The sequence below is a fragment of the Calonectris borealis genome, chromosome 2 (assembly GCF_964195595.1).
Source record: "Calonectris borealis chromosome 2, bCalBor7.hap1.2, whole genome shotgun sequence".
Taxonomy (NCBI): Eukaryota; Metazoa; Chordata; class Aves; order Procellariiformes; family Procellariidae; genus Calonectris; species Calonectris borealis.
The window spans coordinates 126,469,860-126,494,300 of NC_134313.1; the positions used below are offsets into that span (position 1 = coordinate 126,469,860).

Below are 24,441 nucleotides of genomic sequence, written 5' to 3' on the forward strand. Positions count from 1 at the left end.
ACATGCATGCACACACAACTGTGCTCATGTGTGCATCCATGCCTATGCATATACACTCTAAACTTCTGGTTTAGGTAACTGAGGTTTAGGTGCATCTCCTATCTCTTTCCAAGATGAACATTAATACTTATTTGAATTTATGTTGCCTCCCATAGATAGTTCGGCACTGCACTGCAACTTGATAGACTTAGCATGATGAAGAGCAAATTCGGGCAGCTGCAACTTGGTGCATTGCGCAACTAGACCATAAAATAGGTATCTGTCTTTACCTCACAGGGGTTAAGACTAAAAATGCAGACTTAATAGTAAGTATCACAAAACCCTGGTGAAAGATCACAGAAGATGGCTGAATATAAGACTTCAAGAGAATAAGGAAAATAATTTTATTTCTCAAGTCACTGATATGTCTTGGTCTCTACTTCACTGAAGAGAACTTCCTCTAAAACGTCCTTTCCCAGATTTTTTAAAAAAAGCATTACTGGTACTCTGATAGATTGGGCTTTCATTTGGAAGACTTTTCCATGGAATGCAACTTTTGCTGTCAATGAAGGACATATTACTATAAAAGATTATAATAAAATTGTATCTTCTAAAGGCAAAGCAACACCCATGGAAAATAACCAACAGTTCATCAATTATAAACCACTGAAATGCATGGCAGACCAATTTTTGTTTGGTTAGTCTTTATTAACAGCAATATAAATCTGGTGTTAGTGACTTCTACTCGAAGCCCAGAAATCAGTATGTGGAAGACCTTGCTGCAATTCCCTTCTCTGCCTCAGGAGAAAACCCCCGTCTCCTACTGTACAGGCAAGGACTCTAAGGGCAACTAGAGCACTGTACTACATATTCAAGGCCACGCTCTTCTCTCTCCTACCAGTCTGTAAACATACCCAGTAAACCAGAAAACAAGAAACGAAAAAAGACAAAAAGACAAAAAAAAGACAGGGAGCCAAGGAGGGAATGGTACCACCACTCGTAGGGAAAAAGGGACCTTTGGGTTTCAGTCTGGGACCCAGAAAACACTTAAATACCTCATGAAGGGGGTGCAGCACCACAGGGAAGACTGGGAACAGCCGGCCTAAACATACTCTTTGGTATCAGCAAAGAAGATTTGAAGCAATTTTGTGGCTGACAAAGTTCTTAGCTGAAGTTTCACACTGTGAGTGACATGTAACCACTCAGCTTTAGATAAAGACCACTATCTCTCCATTTATCTTTACTCTGTTTTCATGACTGATGCAAAGAGACACTTTCCATTTTCACTGTTTTTCCTTTCCCTAAGAACCCGCAAAAGCACTTTCATTTTGGGGAGGAAAAACATGCTTTGCTTTGTTTTATTTCAGACTGAAACCAGTCAGAAGGAGGGCAAACTGACCTAAAGGCATTAACAGTTTGTGCAACCTAAGTTGAGACCCAATTCAGTCATCTTTTAGGAACCAAAGAAATCGCACAAGCCTTCCTCCCCTCCACACGCCTCTGTTTCTTGCTGGTTCTGTAGACAGGCAGGATTTTGTGCTCTGAGGGCACGCGTAATGCACTGTACGCTTCACCATGATGGGTACACAGGTAGGTAGTTGTGGGTCTATTTCGCCATAGCTGGCTCCACTCCAAACACATACATAACAGATTTAGGGTTAACCATGAGATCACATGCTTTCCTAACCTCAGGTGTTTCCAGAATTGGGGCCTTTATACTCACTTACGTTCTACTTAATTTTATAATTCTTCATGGTAATACCTGAAGTTGACTTTGGCCTTAAAGACATCAGAGCACATATCTTAAGAAAGCAAAGCCAAATTCTCTGCCAGTGTGATTTATGGTTGTTCAGTGGGCCAACTTACCCAGCAGGAAATTTGGCCCGTGTGGTGCATCTTCATTTATTTGATTTATTTAGGTTTAAAATCTAATACATGAAAAACATGCAAAAACATGCCTGTCTTGTACAGTAAAGGGCCTCTGACAGATATATGGAAAAAGAATCCAACAAAAATCAGCGGCTAACCCACAACAACCTCAAATAAAACACAACCCCTACCTAAACTTCCGCCAACAAAAACTAACACCCAGCCTCCATTTCAGTCCAGCCACTCCTAATGAATTGATATGTTGTTTCATCCAAGTCACGTGAGAGCTAAAAGTTAACATTTCTTGCCAGCAGAGACAGGCATTTGTGGTTCCACTGCTTTTATTACACATTTCCTAGAGTTATTTGCTACATACTGTGATCCTGCAAACACTTAGTTACACTAGAGATTTTACTCACAGAAGTAATTCTGTTCAGTTCAGAAGAGGTTTCCTCCAGCACGTAAAGTTACGTGCACACCTTCACGTTTGCAAAAACAGACATCAGAGGGGTAAGAGGCACCACAATAACAAACGATGTTATAGGCAATTAGCCATATGCAAGCGATTTAATCTACCACTACAAACCTTGAGCTCTACCACAAGTAGTAATTGGAATTAATTTGGACACTGTTTTCCTAAATATTTCAAGTAATTATTTTACAGTAATCAGAACATCAGTTCTGATGAAGAATATTAGTTTGTGTGCTGCATGAAATCAGGAGGGTATTTTGTTCCTACAAATGTAGTCATGTTTCTTGCATGTGTAGAGAGCAATATCAGGTTATGTTTCCTCTCCAAAGTTGTTTGGCTTTCTGTTTGTGTGACCTTTAATTGTGATTTGATTCACCCAAAAGTACCAAAAACATATTCTTCAGTGGAAACGCCCACAGAAATAAGGAGAAGGTATATCACAAGAGCTGGTCTCTTGTTTTCTTATATTTAAATGGAAACTACTGTAAAATTCAACAGCGTGCACACCTCTGTTCTACAAACTACTGATGTCATTAATGTAAAAAATACCAGGTATGGTTTGCTTGTTGTGAGAAAACATGAGCACTGTTTAACTTCCTCTTGAGTTACGTTGTATGGAGGTATTCTTTCTAACATTTTGAATCAAAAATTCCGGTCAGAAAAGGATAATTGTGGAATTGAGTTCATCTCAGTGTCTTATTACCAACCCTTCACATAATGACTGTATCATTAAGGATAACCTACTGCATCACAGTATCCAAGGGAATAGACGTAATGAATCTGTGAGATGGCTACCTCGAGAATGTGTCTACTGAACATCTGAACTGAAATCGCTATTCAAAAGGTTTCCAGACATACAACGTGTTGTTTTTCATTACATTCTTCTGGAAGTGTTACCTAAATGCATAGTAAGCACAAATAAAATTGTTTACATGCTTTTTTTAAAATCTTTTTAATCCCTTATATTCAATTATGCTTTTAATGTTTTTCCATGTAATAATTTTCATTTAAAACCAGGTGGTCAGATATTTGAAAGAGCTTCCATGTCAGGAGCAACTACACAGACTAGGACTTCAGCTCATTAAAGAAGGACCCGTGTGGAGAGATGGTGACAAGTTGTCTTCATTGTTTCTCATAATACACAAGGACTACTAAGAAAATTCTGCAGTTTTTAAACATTATAAGGTGGTACTCCCCCAGAACGGAGAGCTACCCGTGGAACTCATTGCCACAGCCCACGCTGATGCCCCACAGAGTGCATCTCTACAAAAAAAAAAAACAAAAACAATCAGACAACTTCTAAGATGGAAAATCTGTCACGAAATTAAAAGCAAAGTCACATACTGCCAGAAACTGGGAAAGGATACCAGAATAGTATCATCGCATGTTGTCCGTGTTTTAACATCAGGCACCTCCACAGCTGCCGAAACAAATTTCTGTCTGACCCAGCCCAGCCGTTCTTACATTCCAAGAGAACATTAATTTGGGGGTGGAAATACCTTCTTACAAACATAAACATTTTTACCTTCTCTTGGGTGTATCAGTTTGGGCTGAAACTGTTCAAGTCATCTGATATCCACTATTAAAATTACAAAGGTCGCTTAAAAACGCTTCACTTACAAACGGCGGTAACACGCACCGAGTGACACGGAGGGTGGGACTAAGGGAAGACCCCACGGTGCCATGCACAGAGAAACCACCTCCCTGCTCAGTCCCAGCTACAGAGCTATGTCAAAAAACACTCTCAAGAGCCCCATCCCACCGCACCCCACGTTTTCTGACTACTCAGCAGACTCAGGAAAGATGCAAGCAATGCAGAATAAACCCTTAACATACATCAAAGTTGCAGTATCAATAGATCATTTGAAGAGCTTGCAGGCAGGCGGTCGATCAGCACTTACACTGCAGACAAAGCTCTGCCCGGCCGTTCCCAGGAAGTTATTTGATAACTGCTGTTAAAATTGAGATAGTTCCTGAAGGAAGCACTTCAGCTGCAAGTGATACCACTTGCAAGATGTGGGAACCCTTCCCACAGCCCACGCTGATCCCAAACTGACGGGAATTTGCCATCCCATGGCACACAAAGGATTTGAGCAGTTTCTGCTCCTGCCTGAGGGAAGCCAGGGGTGCAGGGGAAGGCAAGTGGGCAACCAGGGTTAGGAGGGAAGTGAGATTCAGCCAGGGACTAGCTCAAGGCAGAGGAAGCAGGCACCACCCACCCTGCTGCTGGCAGGCAACACGCCAAGGTGGGAAGCCTGCTGAGGGACAACAAGAGCCGCTGGGTCAAAGAAGGGATTTCCTGGGAGACCAGTCTGGTCAGGGCCACTCAAACTTTTCAGCTTTTCTATGGCATTATGGAAAACAAAAACCTCTGGGATGGTTACGTCTTATTCTGTCCTTCAAGCCAGCCTTCGGGCTGGCTGTGGCTAGTCCTGTAATGCAAAACAGCCGTCGGACTGGCCAGGCCAAGTCTCTCACCGCTTGCCCGACTCAGTGCTACACGCACGCTGCTGTCCTCATTTACAAGGTGGTAAGTGCACAGACCTGTACAAAACACTGCTTTTGCCCAACTCCAGTTATTGTTTGTATGTTTTAAATACACGTGAAACTTGGGTTTTAAACCCAAGTAACCGGTGTACAGAATTCTTCCTTGCTTAGTTAAACCAATGGAGTTACCATGTAATTTCCAAGTTGAGAGCTTAATAATTATATCCCCAGCGTTAGGGTTCACTCAAGGCCTCACGCATTGCTCAGAGCACAATTCACCCAACTGAAAAAATCTGCATTTCTGAGCATTTAGGTAATATATGCTTTTATCTTGGGAACTTTTGTACTGGGATGAATTTGACCAGCAGTAATTGGATTTAGATAAGCAACTCTGAGGCTCTTTCATTCTTGTGAATTAATATATAAATAGCATAACTGAGTTTATTTTGTTTAAAGCAGGCTCTATTAGGAAAATCATGGATTTCGGGAGGAAAAAAAAGCCCGTATTATGAAAGCATAAAGTACAGAAGGAACTGCTGTTGGGTTTCTCGGAGACATGTTATTCCTATAATACACTGCCACATGAACCTAAGACATCCAAATACACACAAAAGGGAAATTCACTCAGAAAGAAAGTTCTGATTTGCAAGATCATTTCTGGGCATTTCATCTACTGCATGACATTTTCAATGCTTGTATTTTTTCTCAAAAATACAACACATTACTATTCTATCCATTAACAAAATTGAGCTGCTTTGTTGTTGTTTCTCTGTACGTTATTTTTAATTTAAAAAAGAAAAAGTTAAGACTAAACTCTTTTATTCACAGAAAAATACAACAACAAAATTCATGCCATTCAGAGCACCTTTTATTTTCACAGACCAGCGCATGGCTTGGGGAACAAACAGAAGGAGGTAGTTGCAGGGAACCTACGGTGTACTGGATTAAGAGACCGTACTTCTGTAAGAGTTCAACATTCAGCTGCTCTGTCTTCTCTACTTACTTCAGTCTGGCTGTCAAGTTTACAAAAATCATTCCTTCACTAAATATAATACACGTTAGTACAGCAATTTAGAGCAACAACTTGTCCAAGAGTTTCAAAAACACCACAGAAAAAGGGAGAGGAGCCTCTTAAATCCTTTGGTTGTACATCTAAAACAGCCCTGGACTTTCAGAAAGGCTCCTGAGTCATTAGTACTGAATTCTGTAAGGGCAGGTGTTGCTCAGCAATTTTGACACTCAGACCATGTATTTCTGTTCCTAACAACGCAGTTAGGAGCCCAGTTTTAAGCAGACAGTAATGAATATTGTAGCATCTATGAGAAGCGAATTTTCAAGAGAATGCAAGCTGATGAACCACTGAAAGAATATATGTATATTCAATTATATCTTCTGGTACGGATATTTATTACTAAGGGTGTAGTGATTTGACTTATATATGGGCCTGTTATTCACCATCACCCCATGCCCACTAAAAATATATTTTTCAGAAGTATGAGAGAAAAAAGCTACAAAAACTATAAAATAACTATATGCACATGTCTATGAACACTATTATTGCTTTAGACAAATAAAACCCAACATACCATTCTTTTGAATAACAGCCTCATGTTAGGAGGAAAGAACCTAAAAGGCTATTTCAGATTATGGATAATGCCATTTACTTTATACTGCATTTACAGATCACATTCAGAAATTCTGCTTTTCAGGAGAAGATGCAAGCACTATTTAGCTCAAATCACAGGGCTCTAATACAGCCCTGGAGCAGCCCTAGTAGATCCTTCAGTGCTCTTTTATTGAAGCATATAGAAGACTCGGTAGTTTTAGTGAAGTTTGCTTCTTGTAAAATTTCAACAACATCGGACAGAGAATACTGTAAATAAACCTCTTAAAATGCGTGTAGAAACACCTACAATCAAAAAATCCCTCCACTGTTAAAGTGCTAGCTTTCCTTTACAGTGTCCCTAAAATCTACTGCTATTAAAGCACAGGAATGCATCTCACCTTCACTAAAACCATAGAGGCGTCTCACATTCAAGTTACAAATGTATTTACAAGACAACGCAGATGTTTACCAAGAAAGAGAGAGTCATATCTCCTATTCAAACTAATCTGCATTCATACACTTAAACATTATATGCACATTCACCTCTGGAAAAACAGTCCCATATGAAAGTGTACAGGCTCTGGAGACTTATTGTAATTGTTTTCAGTACTTGGGAAATTAAGCCGGGTAAAACAGAAGTTAAAGTAAATGAAATTTCAACAGATACTAAATTTCTGGAAATAGAAAGAATTTGAACCTTCAGACCTGTAAGAAGTACATCACTTTAGTAGTTCAAAGGTAACTTTTCCTGTAGCCTTGTTTCTTTCCTTGCCAAAACAAAAAAAAAAAAAGATATTTTGTCTGCATGTAAATGAATTTAAGTGGCTTGATCCAACACTTACAGAAATCAAAGGCAGTTTTTTCATTGCCTTCAATAGGTACAAGCTCAAATCCTATTCACAGTGCTTATAATAAGGCTACAGATTTGTCACACTCTTGATACCCAAGACAGAATAAAATGCCACTTACTGAAGTGGCACTCCCCATAAAAGCCTGACATTTTACAGTGTTTTCCCCAGTTTGTTGCAAGTAAGACACTTGCCTCTTAGCTGCAGCTTTTATTCTAAACGCTGTTTATTCTGAATTAGTGCTATATATTATATTTGTATTATATCTGTATGTTTGAATATTGAAGCTATTTAAGACTATTTAAAACATGATTACATTATTGTATATCATATTTAAATTAAAATTCTGACATTTATATTTTTGCTTTGATAGAAAGCTATGTTTTTGCCTCACAGTTCTGCCATGACAAATAACCAGTGTTAATAATTAATTAGCAAAATATTCTACAGTTGCTAAATTAAGTATGGAAAACAAAATTCATGCACAAATTAATAACTATGATTTCATGCAGAACACTTCAGTCCTTTTTCTGGGCCATCATTAAATATTCAACTACTAATTATTCCATATTTGCAAGAATTCAGATGTCTTAAAAAAATAAAATGCAACTTTTGTTTGCAGACACTCAGCCGCTAAATTTTCTGTATAATGATAGGAAGCATTATTGGGAAGACAGCTTAGGGATCTGAAACCCTGCACAGAATGAGATGTGGTTTATTGTAGCCTCTCACAAATGATAATGCCACGCATACTCTAATTTTCAAAGAACAAGGGAGGGGAAAAAAAAAAAATCTAAAACCTATCTTTTCTACTATAAGACATTGCTCATTGACATTGGAAATAAAAATTAAGCAGATCTTCAAACTTGAAGAATCTCCTCTATCCAACAATTCAATTATCTCAGATATTGTGGAAATAAACTCCCCCAACATATCATTCCTGTGTGTAGAATTTATTTACTTTGTATGTTCTTGCATGCTGTGCTGTCTTGTATCCGATTTCTCATTCACAGTCTTGCTTACTTATGGAGGATTAATTGTTAAATTACAGTTGGTATGAACCAGCATGCCAGCATACCATGATATTAATCTCTAAAGTATTCAATCATTTAACAATAGCCTCATTATTCAAGGGAACTCTGAGCGTTTGGTTTGTGCAGATTTTCTGACATTTCACTAAAACAATTTACTCTTAAAAGAATTCAATGACTGCAACATATTGTAAAATATATATGTACATATATATGTCTCAATCAGATGGTTCCTCTCCAATAATAGCCAAGAAAAGAAAAGGAATTAAAAAGAAAAGGAATTAAAGAAAAAAGCAAGAACTCCAGCTACCACCAGGGACCGTGAACTCAAACTGATAATTTAAAGCTAAAGCATTTTATAGAGTTCACACAGAGGCCATTTGAATCAAATGTGTGAGTGAGACTTCTTGAGTTCACAGAGCTCCCATTTCATTATTTACAAATTAGAAAAATCCAGGTACCTGGGATGTCTTTGGAAACAACCTAGTTTTGAGAGGAACTATTTCTTAGGATTTTTACATTGCAAAATATGTATTTCAGGAACTACATCACAGAATTGCTTCTTTTTCTTCAATATATTCATTTTAATCCTTTCATTTCCAAGGCTGGAATGTCACAGTTGTATTCATTTTCCAAAGGCCAAACTTTGACAAAAGTGGTGCAGAGGAGCACATTTTTCTCTGCCTGAAATTTTCAAGGAGAACCAACAAGAGCATGGGTTTGGATTTTTATAATTACATGGGCAAAAGTTCACGCTGCTTGCCCAGGACTGGGACAGAATACCTCTGGTTTTGAGTTTCTTTGAATTTTATTTAACTCCATCAAGTATATTTTTAAAAGCAAAGGGTTTTTTAATCCATTTATCTGGGCAACTCTGTAACATAAAGACAGCCTCAGGAGAGGGTATGGAAATGGATTCGATAAGCTATTTGTCCACGATACTTTTAAATACACATGCACATGTACAACTTCAGGCATGTAAGAAGCCCAGTTGAACTTAAGCAGGACAACCCACGTTTCTCAAGGTTAAAGCATGTTTGTTGGCTCATAAATTAACATGCATGTTCGGTGTGGAAAGTCCTCCCTACAGCCCCGATAGAGCGAACAGACTTACACAGGACACGCAAGTGCACGTTTCCAGTCAGTGAGTGCTTTGCTTTCCTCAGTGCAAGGCCTGTAACTACTACAGTAATTAGTTTTAAGAGGACAAATCTGTTCTTGCTGATAACTCAGCCCAACTCCCAGGCCAGGGTCCCAAAGCAGGTATTCTCCAAAACCTTCTCTTAAGTGATAGCTTTGTCAACAATAAAATTCAAACTAGGTGAAGCTGCCCAGCATGCAATATAGGTACACAATTTATGAATCGTGTTAATTTTTTTATGTTTTCAAAATGCTTTAAAAACCTGCAAGTAAATACAACATTAAATGAAATCGCTTGTTACAAAAACACATTTACAGGTTTAAAAAGTTATTTAGTTTAGAGTCCTTTTCTATTATATAAATAATTCTCATTCTTTATTGTCCAAAGAAAGATGGACATAATTGAACTTATTAGCCTCACTGTATCAGGTTGCTAAATATCTTTGGAGCAGGAGAGCTTATTAAAAACTGTAGGTTGGATCAGGCTCTTGGTTTCCAGAAACACGGTGCCCTCCTTCTGGGTCCAACGGGCTGCCCCAATTTACACCAACGGATCAACTGCCTCATTATTTTCTGTCTTTGAGCGTTGAAGTTACACTTTAAGATAACATCAAGGGGCAGGGAATATGGCATAATTAGCAAGTCTTGTAGCTCTCTGCTCATCAGTCAGCACTTCTGAGCCTAAGACAAACAAAATCTTAGTCAACCGAAAACTCCTCACTCAGGCTTTGTGCCAGCTGCTCTCACTGGACACCTTGGCCGTGAGTCTCCTGCAGAAGAAAAGCCAACGTTGGCAATTGCTGTGCTCTGCTGTGGTTCAGCTTGCACCCAGAAACAGCCAACGTGGACCAGGAAGGGGTTAGATAAGCCATGGGATTCACTAAATAAATACTCTTTATATACTTAGTGTCTTCTGTCCTTAAAAGGACACTGGGCTGGTCCTGCCAGGCAGAACCCTGGATGGAGAGATATGAAAAAAGATGTGCTATGTAGCCCATCCTTTCTGAAATATACAGGGGAAGATCTGGAGGAAGGAGCAAGAATTTAAATATTTTTATGTTTCTGCTGAGAAATTTTACCTCAGGAACAAAAGACTCACTGAAAAACACAGTGAGCACATCTTGAAATCTGATCAGTAACACTGGATTTGGAAGCAAATTAGCTTCCGTTGCTTGGGAGCCCTCAAGAAAAGACTTTTGTATATTACTGGCTTCAGGTGCCTTCAAGTAAATTAATTAAATAACATACAATCCTCAAACCATATAAAGATATACATGGAAAAACTGAGACCTCATTCTGAATATTGGGCATACTTTGAGAGAGAGAGAACTGTGATTCACTGGGATAAACCCACAATTCTTCCTATAATGGGCCAAGGAGTACAGTACCGACAATTCCTTTTGCTCACTAATACACCAAAAAGTTATGAAATTAACTTTTGGTATTAAAAAATAACTAGGAAATAATATGTTGGAGATATCCTTTTATTCTGCTTATATATTTTGAGCCTTTGTGATACACTCGGCTTGTATTTTCATGCCTCTCTTTACAGCTATGAAGGAGAGAACCTACTTTTTTTTTTTTAAATTGAAAGCTGAGATTCCCATCTTATCACATGCCTCAGGATCTAAGGGTTTAAGAAACAAATATTGCGAACCTCACAATAAACTTCTGACGGTTGGCAACACCATGGGCAACATCTTCATCAAATATTAGTGAACATCCTCAGCTAGGGAAAAAACACTGCTTGACAGTTGCATGTTTCGGGTCTCAGAAAACAACCTTGCAAAGAAAAAAAACAAAATAAAATAACAATGAACAAATCCACCCTGTGTTCTACTCCCCACTTTATAAAAAGAGCTGGAGTTAAAGATTCACGAAAACCCCAGTACTGACACCCCTCACTTTACTACTGCTATCATACTCATAAACGGCCAGTATATCCTATACGGCTAAATTATATTCCAGCAGCCAAAAAAAAATCTGCCAAATGTGCTGGGTTTAAAAATTAGTAACACAAAATTTACAATGATCACCTCAGCAAGCAGACTGCTTTTTGAACATCCCATCAGAAGCAATGACAGCAGAAAACCAATGTAAAAAGGACACAGTCAGTCTTCATGGAGTCAAAGACATGTTCTACAAGAAACAGAGCTACAGTCTGAAAATATTTACAGCTATGAACAACTGAATTCATACTCTGGACAGTCCTGAATACACCCAATGGCCAACTTTCATAAACCAAGCACTTGCAGTATCAGGCCATGTATTTACGCATCCCTGAAACGTCTTATTCATCAACAGCATTTGCACCCTTTCTTCCCACTGACTCAGACCATGGGAGTTTCCGACCCTTTCCCTTTCTGCTGTTCAAGAAAGGAAGTTCTCAAAAGACCAACATCTTGAATAAGAAGCCAAAGCAAAAGAAAAGGTCCGCTCCAGCGATTCGTTTCCTGGATGCCTCTGCCCTTCGCTTTCTTTGGGCTTGCTCCAGAGACTACTGAGATCAAGAGAAAGACCTATGGATTTCCCCTGTTCTGCAATTTCTGAGAGCCATTACATGTTACTCTACATGCAACATTTCATTTTGTAAGACAATTTCCTAAGTTCAGACTTCAGTTTCTTTTTGATTCCCACATTCTCAGGACAATAGCTCCTTTGTTCAAGCTTCCATGTGTATGGGAATGTTATCTTATCTCTGGTTTAGCCTTTAATATTGAGCAGCGTCAGAAAAGAATCATCCTCTTGTTTGAGATTTAAAGATTTACGTCTGCTTACATTTTTAAGATACATAAACATACAAACATACTTACAAAGTCTAAGCAAATTTACTCTTATTAGAGCTGTTATCTGAATGACGGTATTTAACACCAGTTACGGTTTAGTTCCCTTATCTCCCCTATGAAATATTTTTTTCAAAATCTGTTACAAGAGTAAAATGACAGCATCCTAGGGAAAACAAGCTTTCTCCAGCCTGTCTGCAAGGGAGCAGCAAGGTTGGAGCAGCAGGAAATCAGCAAAAAAGAGAGGGAAGCAAACCATTACTGTGTGGGGGAAGTCTTTCATAGCCACTGGGCCACCCAAAGTTGAAAGAGAGACACTCAGTGCCACAGTGAAACTCTGTGATTCAGAGAAGAGACACAGATGTGTACGAGTGGAGAATAGCAGAAGAAAATTACCCTAGTCTGAATTCCCAACTACACCCGCACAGAGTGAGGAACACAAGGACCCATCCACGCCACAATCACGCCAGTTCTGCAGGAGAGCATGGAGCTACCTCAGCTAGCTTTAACCTAGTCCCAAGTTTCACTGCATGGCTCTAAAACCCAGAAGCATCCGTAATACAGATGCTCCTTCAGGAAGTTAAATGCACAGTACTGATTCAGTTCTGCATGTTTGTTCTCCACCTAAAAGAAAAAAAAAGCACTTTAAAAAAGAATTACCATTTGTCTAAACCCCAGGCAGTCTTCTCCCCAACCTCCCCATGTCCCCCATCCCAGAACATGGGATGTTCTGGCTTCTCCAGAAGGCCATTCTTCCTCCCACCTCTAAGATTAGCATGTTCAAGACCCACTCAATTTTGACAGGGGAAAAAAAAATATCCACCTTGAACAGAAAGCCTTTTAAGTCTTCACTCACTTTTGAAGTCTTTGTATTTTTTAATCCCTGCTCTGCCAATTTTGTCTCCCCTTCCCCCTCTCCCCTTCAGTGGAAATTTTCTACTCTTTACAAGCCCGGCTCTCTGCAGAAAATTGATTTCCCCTAGGATACAGCCATCCTACTGTTCTATGCATGGTCATTAATGACCATCCTGTTCACCACAGAGACAGACACGCTGGCACTCCTCCCCAGCTCCTTAGAAAGTGCACAGGGGAAAATCAGAACAACCTCAGAGCTTAACCATACCAAGAGTTCATCATCTCCAAAAAATACCGTGCAAAATCTCCAAACGAGCTATTATGAAAGTAAAATAATTCTTGCTGGTTTCTGTCACTCCTTACTTCCATTGCAGTAGATTAAATTTTTTAAATCTCCCCCAAATAACGACCATCATGTAGTTCCCTCTCTCCCAGAGCCACATGGGAATGGACCCTAAATCAGATGTGACTTGAGCTCATGTTGGTTTTACCTGAGCATTAGTATCAGGGTATCCAGGGTCAGAATGCATTTCAGCACAGCCTGCAAAATCTGCCTGAAGATGTGAGAAAATATCTGGGTGCTGCACTTTTTGCTGTTTTAACTGCTTTGCAAGCAGTGTACCTGCTGGCTTCACCATCTCTGGGACATGTGCGATCTCACATTTGATTGCAGTGAAGTCCCATTCTTGGAGTGACAGACAATTATTCCCTTAGCTCTTGCTTGGCTATCATGCCAATTGGTAAAATAAAATGATTGTACTCACAAAACAGCTTAAGCCTTCTCTATAAACATTTTGTAGATAGACTGTAAATTGACTCCCTGCTCCTCCTTGACACATGGGGTCCTTGCAAGAACTTCCCCTTGTCCCTGCTGGAGCAACGGAAGACTGGAAGCCACAAGGAAGAAGATGGGGCAGACTTTCTTCTTCCATTCCAACCAAGGATTTTTATATGATGAAGCTAATCTTGCTTACTGAGTTGCATTACTAGTTTCAGCAGGACCAAAAATGAGGAAAAATATTAATAAGGCCCAAAGATGAGTATAGGGCTTTTTTTTTTCCTCCAGTATAATTCAGCTTAGTTCCAGTGACTTTACCTCAAATCAATAGGAGCAGTGTCTTTAAATCAAAAGGTAAATTTAAAACACAACAAAATCTTTTTAGTGACTGTTGAACAGAAAAAAAACAACCCTAAAAATTAGTTCTGAAATTGGGAGAGGGGCTTAGCTACTGAACTGCAACTTGGTCTGAAAAAAGTCAACACAGCTAATGCCTGATGCAGCACTTCAGAAATGCTGGGATGGGTGAACTGCCCAAGCCAAGAAATTCATATTTAAAGCTCACATTGTCCAGCTACACTCTGTAAATTGTGCCAGGATTTCTTTATATAATTCTCACTAATGCTCGCTGATGTTAGCCAAGGAAATCCTCTGCAGACAAACAGGACAATCCACCCCCACCGTAGGTTCCATGAAATCACACGCTCTATGGAAATTTCCAAATACCTCGGCACAATATGGGTGAGTTAAGGATAAAGTTTCAAGCCTGAACTCCGTAATTTCCTGTCTTTTGCTAGTCTACACAGCTCTTTAATGTTATGTTAATATCATTTTTGTGGGTGTGATTGAATTACCCGCTGCTCTTGATGCCAGCATTAGTGGACTTCTGTGTAATAGGAGAGCATGCTTTACTGCACATACTGTTACTAAATACCATTAAGCAGACCAGCTGCAGACCTCCTGATAGCAGGACTGGAGGGCTACCTCGTTAGGAGGCGACGAGCACTTTACTGCTGGCACGCAGCCTGAATCCCGCGAGCCCTCAGCATGTTGAGCTCACCTCGACGTGCCCACCAGACAGCCTGCCGCAGCAGGTCCCCTGGCCCAAAAAAGTGCCCAGCCCCAGGAACCTGCTAACAGTGCTGAGATCCCTCTCACGAGCTCAACATCCCGAGTCCTGTGCAGTGCTGCCGTGACTTGGCAGTCTGAAAAGATAGAGATGTATTTACTTGGCGACATTTCGACTCCAGGTGCAACGGAGGGCTGCTAAATTCTCCGCTGAGAGCGTGCCTCACACACTGGTGACAGCTACTAACTAGTGGTGCAGTCCTTTAAAAATCCCTTTCAGGAGCCTTTGAGGAGAGATTAAAATGCCACGTGTACGTGAGTTGCAACAATTCTAGGGCAGCCTCCGAAGGGAGATTTAACACAAGCTTTCTCATCAATATCCTTGCACTGCTAACCAGCACCTACTAAGCAAATGATGAGCCTGACTCCTGTGCAGAAATATCCCTCTCTCGAGGAGGATTGCATTAGGGAAGAAAACAGGGGGGGAGGTGGGGAGGGGGGGCAATGGAAAAAAGAATGAAGGAGGACAGGGAATTTAAGTCTGTTTCACGTAGTTGGCTCAGTACACACTAAACGGTACTGACAGACAACATCATCCAAGGAGTTGCAATGTATTCCAGTCACTCTTCTTGCCACTCTGACCCACCTCTTCCTCACCACAAAATGCCTTGTATGCTGGCTGGTAGAGCTATACCTACCCAGCACCAGTGCTAGCAGTCACCTAACAGCAGCCCCATGTCCCCAACGTACCACGGGAACAGCATGGCAGGGAAACAGCAGCGATAAGCGATGTGGTCTTGTGATTAAGAGAAATTCTTGTTTCTCTACATCTAAGTGTAGCAAGAACCAACAAACAAATGCAGGAACCTAACAAGAACTAACAATTGCAAATCCATGTTACAACAAAGCCACATTTTTCTTACAGCTCGCTGCAAATAGAGATGAAAGTCCTAGAAGTCCTAAGAGTGCTGATAGTATTTAATAGCTGTACCATTATAGCCTGTCTCCCACGTCTGTAAGACCTGCAATCAATCACATCTTTAGTCCAATTCTTATGTTAGGCAATGAGAAAAATCACGGCATGAGTACAGTGTCCTGCTTTGATTTAAACCCCACCAATGACTTGGTCATATTCCATTTTGTTCTACTGTAGCCATCAGTTTTCCTGTCCATTTAGAAGCAATTGGTTTGAGTTCATTTTATTCTGAGAGTCAAGAGATTGCCCTATCTGAATCCTTCAGCTCCTTGAACTGGCTATATGTTTATATATGTGATAGGAATTCATTTGTTATGCAGTTCATAATGCACTTAATAAACTTTATCTTGAAATAGTTGTGCTAAATTATTGTAGAGTAATTAAAAAACTTCATAACCATACTCCATTTCATTGACAATCCTAAATTTGGTGTTGATTTAAGTAAAGCAGAAGGGACAAGAAATACTAAAGATGAGTAGAGGAATTAAGTTCTGCAAAATTAAGTTAGGTATGGCTTAGATCCAAATTGCTTACTTTTCAAAATAAAGCTTCAAGGGTGCTGCAGTTTTCTCATCATATGGGTTTTTGTTACTCAAAGCCAAGGATGGACAGACATCTGATTTACAATTAAAGGTAATCAAAACCTCAGAGGTGGAGAGATGAGCTTCTGCTTCTGACATAGTGCCAGTCCCAGAGTACTGTGATCTCCACACAGCACATATTGCACCTCCTTAGACTCGTGCTAGGACACCACAGCAGCTTTTGAGCATCATTTCTGCTGCTTAGGAACATCGATGTTCCAGTGATACATTTCATCCACTTAAAGACACATACAAACAGATATGGCTACATAAACTATACTATACATAACAACAAATCTCCATAAACGTGAAAAGGAAATTACTTCTAACCTCAAATAATTAGTTTTAAAAACATTTAAATGACCCCTGCAGTCCTTGATGAAATTATCCAAAGGCTGGAGAAAACTGTCTTATAATCAGAGGCTTAAACAGCTCCATCTATTTTGATTATTAAAGAAAAAATCAAGTGACTTGATTATAGTGTGTAAGTACATCTGGGAGGAGGACAGGGGGAGAGGGAAAGAATCTGAAAGGTCCTTAATCTGATTACACCAAGAACCAACAGGTAAAAATCAACACCAGAAAGTTGATTTGGAAGTCAGTCAGAAATTCTGACCGGGGAACGCAATTAACAGGAACAAACTGTTAGCAACAGCAGTAGGTTTGCTGTTGTTTTCATATCGTCAGATACAGAGTGTGTGCTTTTCTGGAACATAGTCTTTATATCAAAATAAATTGCTATATTCAGTCCAGGAGGAAATAAGGGAAATTTAAGGACCTGAATCAACCAGAAAATAATGGTAGACCATCCCTTGGTCTCTTCCGGATCTTAAATTCTATGAATCTGTGAATTATTTTATCCCTTTTAATTACTAGTTCCCTACTATAAAGAAGCTAAAAAGTTAATGTTCTTCTTGAATCAGTGAATTACAGAAAATAATTGAAGTTTCATAATTGGATTATAACCCCAGGAGTATATGGAAATGCTGAACTGGGAAGCTGAAGTACGGAAAGCATGTCTGTTTTCTTTTTTTTTTTTTTTTTGTTTTTTTTTTTTTTTTAATGTGATCACCAGGCAGTAATAGCAATAAGTGCTGCACTTATTACCTGTATTACACTGAAACAATAACATGGCTATGATCCTGCAATAACTGCTATTTGAACAGACTGCTGTGCTTCCATGAAGCTTATATGAGGCTGGATGTCTGTTGGCAGAGAGCTTATTTCAGAATAGGACCTATATTTCCACATTGCTGTTACCCTCATTATTTTATTTGGGGTTGCCCCCAGAGCTGTGGCTAGGTACTTTCCAAGAGAACCAGAATCCAGAGGTCTCTGCTTTCCCTAGAGCTCATGATGGGGACACAGAAAATACATGCCCAAAGAAAGAGAAAACCTTTTCAGTTCTCTGTCAGATCAACATCTTTTAAAAATTAGGCTGAAAACATTCCATCTTTCCTGTCTCTGTTTTATAGCAAGGCAGACATAAAACCTCTGACGTAGTTCAAAAATTCTAAGAAATTCCTTCTCTAGCAAACATCTTTTAAAAAAATTAAAAAGACTTTTCAGTTTTTAACACAAATCTAGCAGCAGCGCTTGTCACACAAATAATTCCGGGAAGTTGCCAAATACTTGGAGTGAAGGACATTGCATGCTGCATAGCACAGAGCTCTTGTCGATGCTTGTTTGGAACGGTATGGGAAAGTCTAGCAGCTGAACACAATGACATTTTTGTTTTCGTCCTGATAATATTCAATAGCTTTGCCATCAAAGTTGGCCTGCCGCTTCCCCTTGTATAGAAGTTACAGGCATGCTCTAAGGTTCTTGCCATCAGCTGGAAGCAGTGCCCAGGTTATTCCCGTTTCAGGGTGGGGGGTGGGGGGGGGGGAGGTATTCAGCATAGCTGGTATTGTTTCCTTCCAGCAAAACTTCAGGACAATGTATTTCTCAAACAGATCAGAACATTATCTGCGTCATACTTTCTAGAGAAAGGTTACAGAAACATTTCTGCTACACAAATGTCAGAACATGAACAGTGTGTCTCCATCCTCTCCCAAAAGTCAGTGACTCCTATGGAGTATAAACCACGTCCCAGTCAGAGAACTTCCTAGTTCCTTCTCTGCTCTCTGCGCATGTAATACAACCATCGATTCCTCTCTCCCACTGCTGCCATCAATTCTCAAAGGACAACAGATCAGAAAGACCCACTGACCTTGACACCACAGAATTTAGGAGAACAAATACCAAAAATGCAGACAAATATAAAAGACGCGGATGAGCTTCAAAACAGAAGAACCAAACATAACCAGAACTTTCATTGCCACTATTCCCATTAAAAAAAACCACAATGACTCAAAGGACAGCAGTGAAGGAATCTTTGTCAAACCACTAGCGCATCAATCAGCCTCCTCACTGGAAAGCAGAAACCAAGCATCAGAGCTTTACAGAACACCTTGAGGGGCTGGAAAATTCAGACTGTCAAGAGTCCCATGGTCATGAAGGCCCTTCCACAGGGCAACACTCACATTACAAAACCAGGCATTTGTCTGACAGACATGCAGTGTACAAAGCCTGTCTGTCCTTTGGACAGTTCTTGGCCATGAGCATTTTCAGACTTTTAAATCTTTACATCAATAAGGGGACAATATCCTCATGGACGGATGGTGATGCCGTGGTGGACCGGCTGCACACAAAATATGCTGGAGAAGTGGAGAAAGAAAGAGGACAAGGAAAGACTGGAAACATGCACACCTCGGAACAGGTCAGAAGCAACTTATTAAGTGTGTTTGCTCTCCTTCTATCTTAACACCCCTCCTGCACAGTAAGCAAAACAAGTGGCTATTACAGTCATGCCCTTCACATCACTACACAGAAGACTCAATATTTCTGTTATGAGCTCTCGGTTTTGTTGTGGTTTTTTTTTTCCCAAGGACTTTAATTAAAATTCATCAGAAGACATGTTTTCAGCAGCAGTGTCTGAGAACGCTGCCTCCTCCCCTATCTTCCATTAAATCAGGTTCATCCAACTTGAAAGGAGATGAGAAACTCTCACTGACACCCTGTCACACTCCAGTGAAAAGACGGGCACATTCAAAACACAGAAAAGTGCAGGTGCTCATTTATTACTTTACGCAGATTATTTTTCTGCCTTTCTTCCTGACAATGGGAACGTTCACATCCCAGATGGAGCTCTCTGTAGTGCTGTGGGCATTTGCTGACCTAGAGTTTTGTTTTCCCTGATGAAAGAGGCTAGGTAAGAAGAGGATCGGTTCATTGCCTACTGGGGAAGCTTTAATGCTTGTTTTTAACAATGGAAGACATTTGGAGATTATTTTAATGGGCAATTAATATACAAATAATTTTTATCAATATCAGGTAAAGGAGAAGAAAACCTGTGCACAAACATGCCGATATTTATACACTGCAAAGATATAACATTTATATAACTGAGTGCGAAACTGCAAATCAAGTGATTTCAGACACCAAGATGTCACTCAGATGAAATACAAGTTCACTGCCTTGTGCTATTTCACACCCAGAGAGCAACCCCACAATGTTCCTAACAGCATTAATAAGCGCCATCACTATGAAGATGTCTTCAATGCAAGAATTAACAAATCATGTCCGTGGCATTAGGTTCCTCTGCTTTTATGTCTAGTTTATGCATCCTTAATGTTCACCATTGGTTCCCGATCAAAGGCATTCTGACTTAAAAGTATTAACCTGAAATTAATTTCTTTTCCCCTTCCCGCCCCTCTTAAACTTTTAGGAAAGGTCTGTGATACAAAGAACTTGAGAAGAATACAGATTTCTCCAAGCTAACCCATCAGCGTGTTTTTCCCTGGTCTGAACACACACTAACAAATGAGAGGAACAAACTCATGTAGCTCCCTCATTGCTCTGAATCAGCAGGATTCAGGACAGCGGGACACCTTTGCTGTGCTTGGCCCAACAGAACACCCGTCTTGGGACTTTACTTTCCCAATTTTACTTGGAATAACAGCAAATCTGGGGTTTTTTTGGAGTTTTTTTCTTTCCCCTCAAGTGTGGGGATTTCTTTGGTTCCTATAAAGACTGATCTCCTCAGCAGATTTCAGAGCCATTCACAGTTCTCATATTTCCAGGATACACCAAACCAAAACATCCACAAAGATTTAAGCAGGAACTACTCTATATGATGCCACATGGTTCCTATATGAGCTAATCCCACTGAATGAGCACTCTCACCTTCATGCCCTTTCAGACTCTGCTATATCAGAGAGCAACGGTGTCAGCTGATATTAATTACAGGAGAGACATAGATTATGTGGTTCTGTTTTAATTAATATTGAAGCCACCGTGCACCTTGCTTTAACATACACAAGGTTACAGAACACAGTAAATTCCTTTATGTCTCCAAAGATTACTTCTTAAAAATACATGAGCAGACACAGGCTAACACTCCACTGCTACGTGTAAGTCTCAGTTTGGGTTTTGTCTTCACCAGGGCCCGGATAAGAACACCAGTTTACATTGGGTACAAATTTGGTCTGACTTCATTGTAGAACAAACAATTTACTCCAGGAATTCTTTTCGTCTTTTTGGTTTTGAGCTCACTATGGGAATTTTATTTTGGTTAACCTTTATTTTATTTACAGTTCACAGTAATTATTTGTAACTCATATTTTAATGCAGAAAAAAGGAAGGAAGGGAACTTACTTTCCCCACACCTTCACTTCATCAGTTCTCATATAATATGGACTTCTTGTTATTTTCACAAAAGAAAAGGAAAATCAAAATAGCCAGGAATGTCAAACTCTTGCTGCCTTAACACATGGCAGAAATGGCCATCATGAACTTGCTATAAAGCTTGGTCTAGTTGAAAATGTCGTACTTGTTGCAGCTATTAACGAGAGACCCTGTCCTGAAAGGCACCTTGAAGCCCTCTGAAACCTCAATGAACTCAGCAGTTTTCTGTGGGGGCAAAAGGAATGCACACAGTTCATTTCAAAAATAGTCTAGGATTTAAGTAATGCAATGTGTGTATTTTCAATTAATAACCTCAGTTACATTACCCTTGGGGCTAGCCCTTCAGTAGAATCCAAACAGTGGCAGCCTGAATATTTATTCAGACGTTCTACAGGGACAAAACCAAGGACATCCAGAGTGGAATGAGAGGCTAAAATCTCACACTTGATGACTTGTCAAGGAGACAATCAGGACACCTTCAGAAAAAAAACAAGAAAACAAACACACACACCCCCCACAAAAAAAAAAACCCTCACCTCCAAAAAAAACCCCAAACAAACCCAAACCCTTGAGTAATCTGCACAAAATATAGATCTAGAAACGATTTAGAGAAAGCAAAACTCATGACAATCATGATTCAGTAGGGATTTCCCATACCTGGAAAACCATTTATCTGGGATTCTGGCTCATCTTCCACAAAAGTCAGCCTGAGCAGCATACAGACCTGCTGCTTTTTAGGTTTAGATATTTTTACTATTGTTATTTTAATTAAGTCCTTTAGTTTTACCCTGGACCACAAAGAAGTCAGAACTTACTGAAGGGTGATGAGATAGCTAATCCAAACAAAAAGAACAAAGCAGATGGAAATAGAAGATTTCTGAAGGTACATTAGAGGCGCAAAGGGGGAGGACTAAATCAGGACAAAAACATAAGTAAGTTTAAACTATCAGACACTAGAAGTTTGAAGTAGCTTTCTTTAAGCCTATAGACTGGGCATGAAAAATTCATGACTGAATCAAGATGGACAGGGATTATCTTTTGAATACATGCCAATGTCTTAATTGTGCAATGCACAAGGCTTTTGTTTTTTTTTTTAGTCATGTTGTTTTTTTTAAGCCAACTTTTCTTTTCAAAATTATTGGGGGTGGGGAGGAAAAGATATTTTATATCTCTTTTCCCGAATTCCCTTTCTCTTCTCCAAAACTTATTTCATCTTTTAAAAAAGTTTTGGGCCTAAGTCTTCTTCAGTGCAAACACGTAAGAAAAGACAGACAGAAAGACCAAAATCCTGAAAGACAGACTGAGTTTTTTAAATGAAAAAAGTTTCAAAATAATAAAGCTCAAATGTTTAATTTGTGCGTGAGATTTCCTTTCAATCTTTCTCCACCGGGATGTAGTTAGTAAGAATGCGATATGTCCAGTATACCAACAGGGGACTAAGCCACCTCTGTATGTTTTTTAAGAGAATTTTGGAATTCTTCTGGATGAAATATATCACTATGCATGAAAATTAGAGTGACAGATTATGAATATTTCAAAGGTAATGATTTATATTTTGCTTGTACAGTGACACACCATGCACATTTTTCTGTCTATAATATGTAATTTTGCATGTTAAGGTTGATTATCTTTCCTTTTGATGAAAAGCATGTTTTGACTGGCAAGATACATGTATAATGGTGTGTGTCACTGCACCAGCAGAGACTGCGTACCTCAGAGAAATAAATGCTAATGATGTGATATTTACTATTATTTTCATGAAATATTTAAAAATTAAAATTTTAGACTAATAAGTTCTGATGATCAATACGATCACAGATGGGTATAAAGCCTCTTTTTTAAAAACCTCAAGAAAGGTTAAGGGAGGCCAAGGTCCATTTGTGGAAGTTCCTTTACTCAGTGTTTACGAAAATCCAGAAGAAGATACATACATAAAAGAACAACAGATTCTTGCTTGCTAAACATTCCTATTCACTCTTTTTCAATGTAACCTTTGAAAGAATCATTGTATAAAGTCCCAAAAGATACACTGCAACCTAACAGCTCTCTGCTGCAAAAGAGAATTTGATGCAACTTTGCTGGACACATTTTAAACCAAATAACTGAGGATCAGAACCTCACAAAAAGAAAATCTTCCAGCAGCAATTTTCTTTTTATTTACTCAGCTACTGCACAGCCTATGATGACTTGTTTTCCTTTAGTTATATGAACAGTTTGACAGATTACTCTGACAAGGTTACTCTCAAATTGATAAAAGGTTTGATAGTGTCGGAACATTTGTCAGAAACGTCTGACATCACGTGTAATGGACTCTGCACTTCAAGCATCAATGGTACTCCAGTCTGCTGTTTTCTGTTTAGTGTGCGATGCACACCACCCAAAAACACACAGCAGAAATACAGAGAAGCAGCCAGGAATCACCAAAACAGCCCCGTACTTTATCAAACAATTCTGATTAAAGGGTTTCTCTTCCATAACCCACCTGGCAAAATGCAATTAAATAAAAAATGTTACACATCACTTAGAGGGTGGCCTCCGTGCTGGAATAAACCTGGAAACGGGATGGGCTATGAGAAATGTATATAGCCATAAGCATTTCCAGCATTCCCTGTACTTCTGAGCGAGAAGTATTGTGGGTTTAGAACATTATTCCTCAGACCTGCCAAATGTCAGACACTACAAGTGACAGTTGTACTGCTGGCAGCCTTGTCACATGCTAGAGCAGAGGAAATGGGTTCAGAAGGGCTCATTTTAGGCACTAGCCTAGGGGAACCAGTGTCCTGGGCATAAGCTAGTTTTGGTGAATACCTCCCTTAAACACACCTCTCCAAGAATCTTGTACTGCGAAATAATAATATGGTTTATGGATTGGAATTCAGGTTTTCACCTCACATCTTGTAGCAAATTATGCTAATATTTCTACGCATAGAAAGAGCCAGCACCTTCTGCCGTTTTGTTTATACCTGTTCACGTGAAGTCTTTAGCATGTGATGAGACCCCAGCCATGTAAGCTGAGAGCGAGCTCTACAGAAGACAACCATTTCTGAAGAGACAAATGTATGTCTTGCTCACATAGCAGCAGATTGCTGCTATACATACTGCATGGAGCGGGGGGAAAAAAAGAAAAGGGATTTGGACCTTTATTCACCTCTACTATGTAATCGTTCGCAAAGGTAAAGAAAATGTCTTGCAATATATTACTTTAAAAATCTACATGCTGCCATGACAAATTATTGTATT

General features: G+C 39.5%; 1 protein-coding gene across 2 annotated transcripts in view; it reads right to left on the reverse strand.

Moving 5' to 3' along the window:
- RBMS3 (RNA binding motif single stranded interacting protein 3) overlaps positions 1-24,441 on the reverse strand; it is a 711,967-nt gene that overhangs the window by 320,615 nt on the left and 366,911 nt on the right. The window lies entirely within an intron of this gene.